Source organism: Anomaloglossus baeobatrachus, chromosome 6 (assembly GCF_048569485.1).
Source record: "Anomaloglossus baeobatrachus isolate aAnoBae1 chromosome 6, aAnoBae1.hap1, whole genome shotgun sequence".
In the NCBI taxonomy this organism is placed as follows: domain Eukaryota; kingdom Metazoa; phylum Chordata; class Amphibia; order Anura; family Aromobatidae; genus Anomaloglossus; species Anomaloglossus baeobatrachus.
This window is the reverse complement of record NC_134358.1, coordinates 492,724,851-492,739,205: the sequence shown is the minus strand read 5'-3', so window position 1 is coordinate 492,739,205 and position 14,355 is coordinate 492,724,851. Positions and strand designations below refer to the sequence as shown.

Here is a 14,355-nt window from a genome sequence, read left to right as displayed (position 1 = left end):
GCAATTTCCTATTTCTAAAAGTTCAGCAAGGGAGAGCCTAAGGCTGCTTTCACACTTCCGGTTTTTGCTGTGCGGCACAATCCGGCTCTTTGCAGAAAAAACGCAACCGTTTTTTTTTGCTGCTAGTTGCGTTTTTTCCGCATAGACTTTCATTAGTGCCGGATTGTGCCGCATGGCCTTGCGTTCGGTCCGGTTTTTGACGGATGCGGCATATTTAGCCCATGCGGCGGCCGGATGGAAAGTTGCATGGCACGTTTTTTTGTCCGGCAAAAAAACCCGCATCGCGCCGCATCCAGCCGATGCGGCGCTTTTTCCAATACATGCCTATGGATGTCGGATGCGGCAAAAACCGCATCCGGCCGCCACATGCAGTTTTTTGCACTGCGCATGCTCAGTAACGTGCCGCAACCAGCAAAAACTGGACGGGCCGCATGTAAAAACGTATGCAAAGGATGCGGTTTTTTCGCCGCATCCGTTGCATAGGTTTTATAGCCGGATTTAGCCGCACTGCTAAAACCGGATGTGTGAAAGCAGCCTAAACCTTTGTGTCCTCTATTTCTTTTTTTTTCAGGGCTTAAAGTTCACATGCCAATAAATGTTTTTTCTTTCCTGGCAATATTGCTGCATACCCTTGAAAGATTTTGTAGAACTGGAACATGCATTGCGCTCTGAACCCTCGCAGACTGAAAACAATCCCATTGTATTGTATGCCACAGCTCGGGCTCTGAATTTCTGTATATTAAAGGTGACATTTTCAGGCATCACTGCCAATGACCGGCCTCTAGAGACACGAGCGGGCCAAATTTTCAGACCATTATGAAGGCATATGAATTAGCCCATTGTGCAATAAATGTGTTTAGCTCAAATGAAAAACAGTTTCATTTCTTCTTTAATTGTTCTGTAAGCATAGCCTGTTTTTCTGCCAGATATTTTGCATTATGGCATGAAATAATGTTTTTCTAGGAAAGACACAGAAGTCGCTTTAATATATTTTACAGAATCGTATTTTGAAGTAATATTTTACATACAATTCTAAAATATAGATATTATAAAATTGAAAAAATTGTGGTGGTTGTAGAGAAATTATTTTACTAGTGGCACTATGAGGGGCACAGCTGGATTAGTACTGCTGGAAAGAACTGGTTATATAAGAGTTCAGATGGATAATATAGCACTGTTTGCAGTATGAACTGAAAAATGGTAACTCTAGGGTTAACTATTGTTGGAGCAAAACCTCTGGATCTATCGTTAAAATTCTGCCTCACTATGTGACCCCCATGAGCTCACAAACAAAGGTTTTCAGGCTAAGGCTCTGTGCGCACTGGGAAGTGGAATTTTCTTGAGAAAATTCCGCATGCCCTCAAAGATTACCGCACCCGCGGTAAAAAACCGCGGGAAACCGCACCCGAAAACCGCATGTGGTTTGCCGCGGTTTGCTGCGGTTTTACCGCGGTATTATTCGCGGTATTGCCGCGTGCGGGTTGGGATGTGCTTTATTGCATTCAATGCAATAAAGCACATTGAAGAAAAAAAAAAAAAAAAGTCATTTAATTCTGAGAGTAGATAGACAGAAGAATAGATAGAGGGATAGATAGATAGACAGAGGGATAGATAGATAGAGAGATAGATGACAGATCGCTGCATTTCCCACGGTCGGCAGTGAGTTCACATTACCGGCCGTGGGAAATGACCGGTAATTACCTCTACTGCTTTCATTCAGCGCTGTGTGTTAGTCGCGGCTGGATGGAAGCAGCGCAGGACGTCGGACCTGGATTACGCCAGAGCTTTGTTTGGGAGGGGTTAATAAAATGGTGAACGAGGCTTGTTTGTTTTATTTAAAATAAAGGATTTTTCGGTGTGTTTTTTTTCACTTTACTTACGGGTTGATCATGTCAGCTGTCACATAGACGCTGCCATGATCAAGCCTGGGGTTAATGGCGGTGGTCCCCCATCACCATTAACCCCTTGTATTACCTTGCCACCACTGCTACACGGTGGCAAGAAGAGCCGAGGACACGCCGGTATTGTCGCATATTGCATGCGACAGTGCCGGGGCAGCTGCGGCTGATATTCTCGGCTGCCGGAGGGGGAGTGAGGCGGGGGACATTAACCCTGCCCCTCTCCCTCCACAGCCTGAGAATACCGGGCCGCCGCTGTGTGCTTACCTCGGCTGGAAGGTAAATATGCAGCGGAGCCCACGTTCTTTTTTTTCTATATTTCCGTTTTCTTTCTATGTGTGTTCTATGTCTGTGATGTCTGTGTGTGATCTGTGTGTGTTTACTCTGCACGGCTTCCTCTTCCTGTAATGACATCACTTCCCTGCAAAACCGCAAGCAAGTGATGCACATTACCGGAGGTAAACCGCAAAATACCGCAGGGAATAACGCAGGAAAACGCAGTGAACCGCACAGAATTTGCTGCCTGCGTTATTCCCTGCGGGATTTCTTGATTAACATTGAGTCAATGGAGTGAAATCCCGCAGCGATGTGCGGAAAAGAAGTGACATGCACTTGTTTTTGCTGCGGGATTCCCGCAGCAAAACATGCAGCTGTCAAATTCCGCCCAGTGCGCACAGGATTTTTTTTCTCCATAGGATTTGCTGGTGATTCACTGCAGAGATGTTATGAACATTTTCTGCAGCGAAACATGCAGCAAATCCGCGGCAAAATCCGCGAAAAATCCGGTAAGTGCGCACATAGCCTAAAAAGCCCCTCAAAAAATTGGGAACTCACTTTGTTAAAGCAAAGGGTGAGTTAAAAGTTGAGGAACATTGCTTTACAATGCTAAAAAGTATGGGCAATAATAATGGTCAGACTCGCAGATAACCGGGTCTGGCGGACCTAACTGGATTTTTAAAAAAATCCGGTTCCAGCCCGGAATTGATCTAAGATATCTGGCCGGACGCTGGTTCCCATACACAGTAAGGGGGGCTTTACACGTTGCGACATCGCTAACGATATATCATCGGGGTCACGTTGTTAGTGACGCACATCCGGCACCGGTAGCGACATCGCAACATGTAAATCCTAGGTGCAAGGATGAACGAGCACAGAAGCGTACAATATCGCTGATCTGTATAACGTCGTTCATTTCCATAATGTCGGGTCGACCGCAGGTACGATGTTGTTTGTCGTTCCTGCAGCTCCACACATTGCTGTGTGTAAACCCGCAGGAGCGACAAACATCTCCTTACCTGAATCCCGACCGCAATGCGGAAGGGAGAAGGTGGGCGGGATGTTATGTCTCGCTCATCTCCGCCCCTCCGCTTCTATTAGCCAGCCGATTAGTGACGTCGCGGTGACGTCACTGTAACGCCGAATGCACCTCCCCCTTGAAGGAGGGATAGTTCGGCAGTCACAGCGACGTTGCCGAGCAGGTATGGGCGTGTGACGCTGCGGTAGCGATAATGTTCGCTACGGCAGCAATCACCACATATCGCATGTGCGACGGGGGCGGGTACTATCACGCTCGACATCGCTAGCCAATGCTAGCAATGTCGCAACGTGTAAAGTACCCCTAAGTCTATGGGGACCAAAATCCGGCACTTAAAAATGTTGGTAGAAGGGATAGGGGAATTGAAGCAAATGCGCTATACCGAGTCTCCGGAGCGGCTGTAACTGCTTTCAGGCCACTCATTTTTCTTCTGGGGCAACTCATTATTGCTCATTCATATTCATTGCTTTCCCCGCCCACCAGCAGTCCTGACATCTGTGATTGGTTGCAGTCAGATTCGCCCCCAACCTGTGTGAAAGCACCTGATTGCAACCAATCACAGGCGCTGTCTGCGGGTCTATATCATGGTCTAAAAATAAATTATGGACAACCTGGACCAGGCATGTGAGGAGCACCACTTGTTCCTTTATCTCATATGAGAATGTCAGTGATATATTGTATATAATAGCTAAGGAGAGAACAGATTTTACACTGTGTACAGGAAGATCAAGTGACGCCAATAATGTTAAACCAAGTTAATGTAGCCTTACATAATGACCAAAAAGTTCACTGCATCTGTAAAACACTAAGGCTACATGCGCACGCTGCTTCTTTTTCGTGTTCACAAACTGCAGCCAAAACTGCAGCCAAAACTGCACCTTGTCAGAGAGAGCCTGGAAATGTCACAAAAAATGTAGGTGCTTTTTTGGTGCATTTTTGCTGCTTTTTTGGTGCGTTTTTGGCTGCAGTTTTGTCAACAATTGTTTCATGTATTTTTCAGTTCAAACAAGCCCATAAAGCTTGTTGAATTGAAAAAAAAAATTAGAAATAAATAAATAATTAAAAAAAACTGGCGTGCGGTCCCCCCCAATTTTAATGCCAGCCAGATAAAGCCATACGGCTGAAGGCTGGTATTCTCAGGATGGGGAGCTCCACGTTATGGGGAGCCCCCCAGCCTAACAATATCAGTCAGCAGCCGCCCAGAATGGCCGCATCCATTAGATGCGACAGTTCTGGGACTGTACCCGGCTCTTCCCGATTTGCCCTGGTGCGTTGGCAAATCGGGGTAATAAGGAGTTATTGGCAGCCCATAGCTGCCAATAAGTCCTAGATTAATCATGTCAGGCGTCTATGAGACACCTTCCATGATTAATCTGTAAATTACAGTAAATAAACACACAACTGAAAAATCCTTTATTAGAAATAAAAAACACAAACACATTCCCTCATTACCAATTTATTAACCCCGACAAAGCCCTCCATGTCCGGCGTAATCCAGCATGCTCCAGCGTCGCATCCAGCTCTGCTGCATGGAAGTGACCGGAGAAGCAGCAGACACCGCCGCTCCGGTCACCTCCATGCAGCTAATGAAGGCACCCGCGCGATCAGCTGAGCTGTCACCGAGGTTACCCGCGGCCACCGCTGAATCCAGCGGTGGCCGCGAGTAACCTCAGTGACAGCTCAGCTGATCGCGCTACAGCGTGGAGCCGGCAGGAGCGTGGAGCCGGCAGGAGCGTGGAGCCGGCAGGAGCGTGGAGCCCGGGACTTTCAGCGGCGGCGGCGGTGAGAGGGGTCCATTATCTCCCCTGTGCCTGCATGCTGGGGACAGCGGTACTTCAGGGAACACGTGGAGGACGGGACTATCAGCGGCGGCGGCAGCGAGAGGGGGATGGACGTTGGCAGCTGAAAACATTGATTTTTCCCTCTCGCTGCCGCCGCTGCTGATAGTCCCGTCCTCCACATCATCTCCCCTGTGCGTGCACGCTGGGGACAGTGGTACTTCGGGGAACACGTGGAGGACGGGACTATCAGCGGCGGCAGCAGAGAGAGATAAAAATCAATGTTTTCAGCTGCCAATGTCCATCCCCCTCTCGCTGCCGCTGCTGATAGTCCCGTCCTCCACATCATCTCCCCTGGGGACAGCGGTACTTCGGGGAACACGTGGAGGACGGGACGGGACCACTTGCCTGACCTCACTTACTGACAAATCACCTGCGTTTTTGCTAGCAAAAACGCAGGTAAAAGGCAGGTAAAATGCACCACTTGTGATTAGCATGCATTTTTCCTGCGTTTTTGATGCCCTCATTGATTTCAATGGGTGACAAATGCTGACAAAAACGCAGGAAGAATGAACATGCTGCATTTTTTTTGTCACAAACTTTTGACAAAAAAAACGCTGACAAATAAACTGCAGTGTGCGCATGACAAATCTGACTTCTCATAGACTTTGCTGGGAAGTCAGATGTCAGAAAGTTCTGCTGACAAAACTGCAGCCAAAAAAGCAGCAAAAAAGCAGGAAAAAAAGCAGCGTGCGCATGTAGCCTAAAAGTATCCACAGTTCTGACAAATAACACATATTAGAGTGATAAGATGTGAACTGTTCTTGTCCGAGCACAACGTGTAGCCTGGCGAAATATGAATCACTTAGGACCTTCTTCTGACCCCACTGAGATTCTAGATGATATCTTTAGTCTTAATGTCGTCATGTTGGTGGTTCAATCACTAATTCTGACAAGTTTCATATTAAGAATTTGTAATTAAATGCTTCTTTTAATCATCATCAAGGTTCGAAGAATATGTTTTAGACGTGCTCAAAAATATCCTACATTAATGAACTGGAGCAAAGTATGAAGCCAAGATGAGAGATTTCCACTGTGTGTTAGGTGATAGTAACTGATTTGGACTATTAATAAACAATGACTACTCACAGTGACAAATCATCAGTTTGACTGGTTGATAAGTCCAACACTCACAATCCTAGTATGGACCGTGGGTTTCCGGACCTAAAATTACTAGCCTTATGGGCACATATAAGCCAGTTAAGTTGGAGTTAGGAGACCCCCCCATATTGAGGTCTGCACTCATAGAGTGAATTTCTGATCCTTCTCCTGTTGCATGACCTAGTTTCAGCTAAGTGTTAGATTTTGGATAGATGGCCTTACATTTAGGATACTCTACCATAGAATACTTTGAGGCACAGATAAATTCATGGTCTACTCAATGATTGCAAGGTTGCCCATAACCTGTGACTGCAGAACAAGCCCACACCATCAGCTCCACCATAGTGCTAGACATTTGGTATGAGATGTTTGTACTGATATGCTGTGTTGGTTTTAGCCAAACGTGGCACAGGGCATTATGGCCAAACATCTCCACTGTAGCTGTCATGATTTCTCCGCTCAGTGATCAGTGTGGGCTCAGGTGTCGGTTGGGTGAATGACAGCTCAGTCATCCAACCTGGAGCTGGGGTGTGCTGCACTGTTAGAGTTTTGAGTCACAGCTCGGTCATTCAATCTCATACTGGAAGGTGCTGGGTTTCTGCTGGTGTATCCTATTCACAATTATTGTCCAGCTATTTATTCTATTAGTTTATCCCAGAGCACTGCCAGTCTAAAGGTGGTGTCACACACAGCGACGGCGACAACAACGTCGCTGCTACGTCACCATTTTCTGTGACGTAGCAGCGACATCCCGTCGCAGTCGCTGTGTGTGACATCCAGCAACGAGCTGGCCCCTGCTGTGAGGTCGCCACTCGTTGCTGAAAGTCCTGCTTCATTTTTTGCTCGTTGCTCTCCCGCTGTGAAGCACACATCGCTGTGTGTGACAGCGAGAGAGCGACGAACTGAAGGGAGCAGGGAGCCAGCTTCTGGCAGCCTGCGGTAAGCTGTAACCAAGGTAAACATCAGGTAACCAAGGGAAGCCCTTTCCCTGGTTACCCGATATTTACCTTCGTTACCAGCATCCGCCGCTCTCACGCTGCCTGTGCTGCCGGCTCCCTGCTCCCTGCATGCCAGAGTACACATCGGGTAAATAAGCAAGGGTTTGCTTATCAACCCGATGTGTACTCTGGCGTGCAGGGAGCCAGCGCTAAGCGGTGTGCGCTGGTAACCAATGTAAATATTGGGTAACCAAGCCCTTGATTACCCCCCGATATTTACCTTAGTTACCAAGCGCAGTACAGCTTTCACCCGTCGCTGCTGGCTGGGGGCTGGTCACTGGTGAGATCTGCCTGTTTGACAGCTTACCCGCTACCATGTAACGATGCAGCAGCGATTCTGATAAGGTCAGGTCGCCCGTCGTGATCGCTGCTATGTGTGAACCCAGCATTAGCCTTCTATTTGGTCGTGCTTGTTGCCCTCAGTTTTCTGTACTCTGGGTATTGATATTTTGCTGCCTGACCTTTGACTTTGTTTGACTATTCTTTTTGCTTTGTCCCTCTGCTCTGATCCTTCTGGTATTTTGACTCTGGACCGTGACCTGACTACACCTCTGCCTATCCCCTTATCTTGAAATGATCTCCTGGTACCCGAGCCCGGAACGTTTGACTATCCTGCATCACATGCCCATGTAGTGACCAGCATCACAGTGGTCTTGTCAATCCAAAGAACATTGTTGATGAAGTATTGTGGTTTGTTCATATGCAACGTTGAAAACTTAAGACACATTGTCATATTCTGGAAAGAAAAGGCTTTCTACTAGCAACCTTTCCAAACAATTCATATTTGTTCAGTCTTTATCTAATTGTACTGTCATAAACTTGAACATTTAGCATACTGAGGCCTTCAAAATCAGAAATTTTAGTCTTTTGCAATTTCAGTGAGCATTGTATGGTCTGATCTTGCAGTAAATACAGTGTCTTGAAAAATTATTCATATCCTGTGAACGTTTTTACATTTATTTTTTTTTGAGCATCAAGAGTTTGAAATTTTTGCCCTGTCTTCTCTGCAAAATCACTCTAGCTTTACTCTAACACAATTTTCAAGCGTTTCCACAGATTCTCAATGGGATTTAGGTCTGGACTGTGACTGGGCCATTTACACAAAAGCTTTGATTAAAATCATTCCATTGTAGCTCTGGCAGTATGTTTAGGGTCATTGTCCTGCTGGAAGGTGAACCTTTGCTCAAGTCTCAAGTAATTTCCAGCCTCTAACAGGTTTTCCTCTATTATTGTCCTGTATTTAGTTTATCCATCTTTTCATCAATTCTGAGCAGCTTCCCTGCCCCTGCTGAAGAAAAGCATCACCACACTATGATGTGCTACCACCATGGTTCAGGGTGGGGATGGGGTTTTCAGGGTGATGTGCAGGGTTAGTTTTCCGCTACACAGTATTTTATGTACAAAGTTTTACATTGGTCTTATCTGTCTTATCTGACCAGAGCACTTTCCTCCTCATTCTAGCTGTGTCTTCCACATGGCTTTCTGTAAACTGTAAATGAGAGTCTGAAAATTCTGTAAATGAGTGCTCTTGTCAGATGAGATCAAGGTAGAACTTTTTGGGTTAAATGCAAAATTTAATGTGCAGCGGAAAACTAACACTACACCTCACGCTGAAAACACCATCCCAACTGTCATACATGGTGGTGACAGCATCATATTAAAAGGATGTTTTTCTTCAGCAGGGACAGGGAAGCTGGTCAGAGTTGAGGGAAAGATGGATGGAGCTAAATACAGGGCTATCCTGGAGGAAAACCTATTAGAGGCTGCAGAAGACTCTTTTTAAGCACGGATTTCCTCAGGTGTGAATCCAGCAGGGATAACATAATGTTGGCAAAAAAACACATCCAAACAAATGGCTGGCCAATAATCAATGATGGGATGTACGCCACTCTGCATTCTACGAGTAACACTGTCGGTATAATGAATGACCAATGTGCTTTCAGCAGCTAATAAAAATTATCACTGATATAAACTTTTAAAAAAATCAATGATTGGATATTAGATACTGCAGTTTATCATTATCTGATGCTAAATCTTAATGTGAAAAGTCTTATAAATGGATCCTGAGAGTTAAGCTGGCCATACACTTTAGATTGAAGTAGGTGAAAGCAGACAATTTTGGAAAGACCAAAGCCCGCTTTACACGCTGCAATATATCTCACAATGTGTCGGCGGGGTCACGTCATAAATGACGCACATCCGGCATTGTAAGTTACATTGCAGTGTGTGACAGGTACGTGCGATTGCGATTGAATGTTAAAACGTTCATCGCATGTACATCGTTCATTTCTCTAGAATTGAACGTCAGATTGTTCAACGTTCCCGGGGTAGCGCACATCGCAGTGTGTGACACCCCGGGAACGATGAACAGATCTTACCTGCGTCCTGCGGCTCCCGGCCCACAATGCGGAAGGAAGGAAGTGGGCGGGATGTTTACGTCCCGCTCAGCTCCGCCCCTCTGCTTCTATTGGCCGGCTGCTGCGTGACGTTGATTTGACGCCAAACGTCCCTCCACTCCAGGAAGTGGATGTTCGCCGCCCACATCGAGGTCGTATGGAAGGTAAGTACGTGTGACGGGGGTTAATCTTTTGTGCGGCACGTTCAACAAATTGAACGTGCTGCATATACGATGGGGGCATTGCAAATCGCATACGATATTGTATGCGAAATTGCAACGTGTAAAGCAGGCTTAAGCTTTCGTAAGCAGCATATGGCAGCATCACTGTCATTTGGGAAAAGAAGTGGGCATGCTGAATTCTGTTTACATGAAACTATGTAAGAGGTATAAATGGGTCTGGCTCATTTGTATAGTCCAGCTGGTGATGTCAATTTGTCCTAATTTTTTCTTTTTTTTTAAATCTTAGTTTAGTTTTTACAGCAAAATAAAATGGAAAAAAACACTAAAGGGAACCTGTCAGGTGCAACACGCACCCAGAACCATGAGCAGTTCTGGGTGCATATTGCTAATCTCTGCCTAATGCCAGCATCACACGGTGCAATATATCGGGCGATATGTTGGCGGGGTCACGTCGTAAGTGACGCACATCCGGCATCGTTTGATATATCGTAGCGTGTGACAGCTACGAGCGACGGTGAACGAACAAAAATACTAACCTTATCGTTGCTCGTTGACACGTCACTCTTTTTCAAAAAGTTGTTTCTTCTTCTGTGCGCCGGTTGTTCATCGTTCCCGGGGCAGCACACATCGCTCCGTGTGACAACCCGGGAACAATGAACACAGCTTACCTGCGTCCCGCCGGCAATGCGGAAGGAAAGAGGTCGGCGGGATGTTTATGTCCCGCTCATCTCCGCCCCTCTGCTTCTATTGGCCGGCCGCTGTGTGATGTCGCTGTGACGCCAAACGTCCCACCCCCTTCAGGAAGTGGATGTTCGCCGCCCACAGCGAGGTTGTCCGGGAGGTAAGTGCGTGTGAAAGGGGGTTAATGACTTTGTACGACACGGGCAACTAATTGCCCGTGACGCACAAACGACGGGAAAGGGTACGATCGCTCTTGCGATCGCACGATAGATCGTACCGTGTGACGCCGGCATAACTGTCCCTGTATCTAGTAGCATAGATAAATAGATCTTTACAAAAAGTATTTCTAAAGATTTTTGTATGACATGTTAATGAACGCAGGGACTAGTCACAAGGGCATTAGTTCCTGTGCTCATTCCGCCCTCTTAACATATAAGCACGCCTACAGGGGCATGTTAACATGCTATTCAATGCCCACTGCTAGCATCATCGGCAGTGAAGCGCGTACCTGTGTCCGTTGCACCGCCTCAGAATGCTGGGCATAGGATCAGTGCACATGATCAGAATGCCCGGCACTTCCGGTCATGCGCACTACACCAGTTTGAAGCCGGGACGCATACACCTGGCTTCATAGTGCGCATGACCGGAAGTCTAGGGTACATGCGCACCGAGCCAAAATCCATAACATTCATTAGCATGTTAGCACATCCACAGGGGCGTGCTTACATGCTAAGGGGGCCAACTAGCCAAGGAAACTGACCATTTAATTGACGAGACACAGATGAGAGGCTCCTGTCCAAAAGCTGTCACTGGTTTCAACATGCAGGGAGACGATCGTGACATGGAGTTGGGGAACACTGTGCTACATTACATTATATATATAGGGGGCTGTTACAGATTTGACAACTATACTAATTTGCATAGAAACTTTATTATTCTGCAATAAAGTTGGAACTGAATTGAGTTATATTTGTAATATCTCAAATATCACAGTCTATTGGAACATGTCACCATGACCTGCAAGAAAATGTAAATTGTTATATCATAATATTAGGATCCTTGTGCCGACCAGGGTATAAATGTAATTGCTGGTGAGATGAAGTGCAGGAAGCTGCATATTTATTACTTGTGTAAGATCTATTCATTCCAGTGTGCGCCATTATTCAAATTAACCAGAACAAAAAATGTTCAAACTGAAAGGAAATTGGAGAAAATAAACTTCCCTCTAACAATATCTAATTACAAATATTGCTAATTGTTGTTTACTGCAGCGGAAGAATCAGGGCACACAGCCAAGTGCATTAATAGGCTTTTAACATGTGCTTAGAGCAATGCTTGTTTGCCAGAATGACTGTCACCGGGCTATGCTTCTCTCTATACATTTTTTAAAAACCTCTCAATTGGTTAATGTGAACCTGACAACTGATGTATGTTGTCCAAACAGTGTTCACAATGTATCAGCCACTGGCTGTATTATTCCAGCCAAATATGGTGGACTCTGAAACGCTGCAGCATTTCATAGAAGAATACTCCATACGTTAATAATTGGCCAGACTAGTCAGAGAGGCGGGTCCCTGGCAGCTTCTCCCGCCCGCTGACAATGACTGACAGGTCTCTGCCTATATCCGCTTCCTAGGAGAAGTGGTTAGGAAAATAAATGAAATGCAAGGGCTCCACCCAAAAAATGTGTTAATCTCTGGTCCATATTAAGAGCCTTTCAAAAAAATATGTTAACAGTTCGAACAGAAAGCTTTTGCTACTAAATTAGAAAATTGTTATCTCCCAAAGCCTAAAATTACTTTCTGTGCTGTAATTTGCAAGATTAATGAGAACCTGTCACCCTTTTGTGTCTATTTAGCTATTAATATGGGCATACAGGTGGCATCAAGGTAAAATTAGCCATACCTGTATGCCTGCTGGATGATGGGTCATTTGGCAAAAATCCTATGTTATATTTTTTTCTATCTTCCAGGCTAAGGGGCGTGTGCTGCTCGGAAGATAAGCCTGCCTCCAGTCTTCATTATACAGGATTCCTCGTCCCTTTCTCTTCCCTGGTGTCCCTGTGACATCAGGTGTGAGACCGTAAATCTAACACCTGTGCATTCAACCTGCTGTGTTCGCCCTGCACTGTGAAGCAGCAGTGACTCCCTGGCGCCTGCGCACAGCAAAATTGAAAATTGTGCCCACCGTAGGGTGGAACAGTGCAGGGAAGGATGGCAGGCATGATGCACAGGCACGGGATTTCACAGGGACAACAGGGAAGAGAAGAGAAGGAGGAATCCTATATAATGAAGGCCGGACGTCGGCTTATATTGCAGCAGCACACACCCCTTAGCCTGGAAGATAAAAGATATGAAAGTGGATTTTTGCCAAACAACTCATCATCTAGCATGCATACAGGTATGGATAATATCACCTTTATGCCACCTGTATGCCCATATTAATAACTAAAAAAATCACAAAAGGCTGACAGATTCCCTTTAATGTCTAACTTTTAAGGTAAGTCACCTGTGACGTGAGGTGTGCAAATAGGATGTTGTTTTTTTTTAAGGCAAAATAACAGCTCAAAATTAGTTTTTTTAACAGAAAGTTGCAGAAAGGTTTTTGGTTGCACAACTTGTTTTTTTTTTTTGTTACATAACACATCATTGTGAAGCCCTAGCTTAAGAAGCAACGCAGTAGAGAATATTAAATCCTCTGTTATGTGCATAGGTTAAAATTTGTTATGGTTATCACCACGATGTTGCTAAGGCCGAGGCTACACAGGGTTATGTGCGATACTCGCATGACACTCTGCTCACGCTCGCAGCACAGTGGGAGCAGAGTGTCATGCGACTGTGGTCCGATTGTGTGATCAGACCACAGTTGCGGAGGCGTGGGGGGCTGGCGCAGCGGAGGGGAGGGCCGACCCTGCAGAGGAGAGGGAAGTATTTATCTCCATATTTCCTCTGTTGCCGACTGATGCAAGAATTGTACTGCTCTCATGTTACACCGGTGTAACGCGAGAGCAATGTGATGTTTCTCTAGCCCCATATACTTGCATGGCGGCAAGTGGAGCAGGATCACATTCCACCCTCAGCATGCTGCGATTGTTTTCTCGGTCCGATTAGGAAAATAATCGCTCATGAGAGCTGCCCCATAGAGTAATATTGGTCCGAGTGGAATACGATTTTTTATCGCATTCCACTTGCAGCGTTTTTCTCACAGTGTGTCCTAGTCTTATTATCATTCCAATTCCTATTTATGCAACTAATATTGCTGTTGTTGCCATTATTTTTGCCACTTATACTATCATACATATACTGTATATTAAAGAAAATGGCAACTCATTCAAGACAACGAGAGATCGTAGTCGTAAGGAAATTGTGTGAATTCTTCTAGGGAAACAATATGCGAAAGTGTCTGAAGAATTATGTAGCTAAGCCACAATAAACATAACGTATGCAGAAAAGTTGACCAGTCGCTCATTATTTTCTTCAGATGAATGGAGATGAATAGCTAAGTGTGGCTTACAATCGGTAATTTGGACGCATCCATAAACTGTACCAGACGTGTTTTGTAGAGAACATTTTGATTAGGACGTAAACATGGAAATGGCATGCAAGTGAATGAGGTTTCCATGTGATAGAAGGATCAAACTGACAAAAAGGAATGATTAGTAGAAGTGAACATGCAGATCAGAAATCATAATTGTCATGCCGGCAAAGAAAAAAAGAAGTATTTCAGAAGAAAGTATTTGCAATGAATGTATTCATGGATTCAGAACTTAAAAAAATTAGTTAAATGGGCCACAAATTTTAAAATGGGTCGTAAATTTTAAGTTCCATTGCCAGTAACTCATTGCATCGTTTGATCGATGATGTACCCTCATCTGAAATCTTTTTATTATTTGTTTCATTCTTTGTAATGTAATTTCCCAATTTTTAACCACAAACCCCATACAGAG

General features: G+C 45.3%; 1 protein-coding gene across 4 annotated transcripts in view; it reads right to left on the bottom strand.

Annotated features, from left to right (window-relative positions):
* LOC142243464 (sodium channel protein type 5 subunit alpha-like) overlaps positions 1 to 14,355 on the bottom strand; it is a 587,685-nt gene that overhangs the window by 63,825 nt on the left and 509,505 nt on the right. The window lies entirely within an intron of this gene.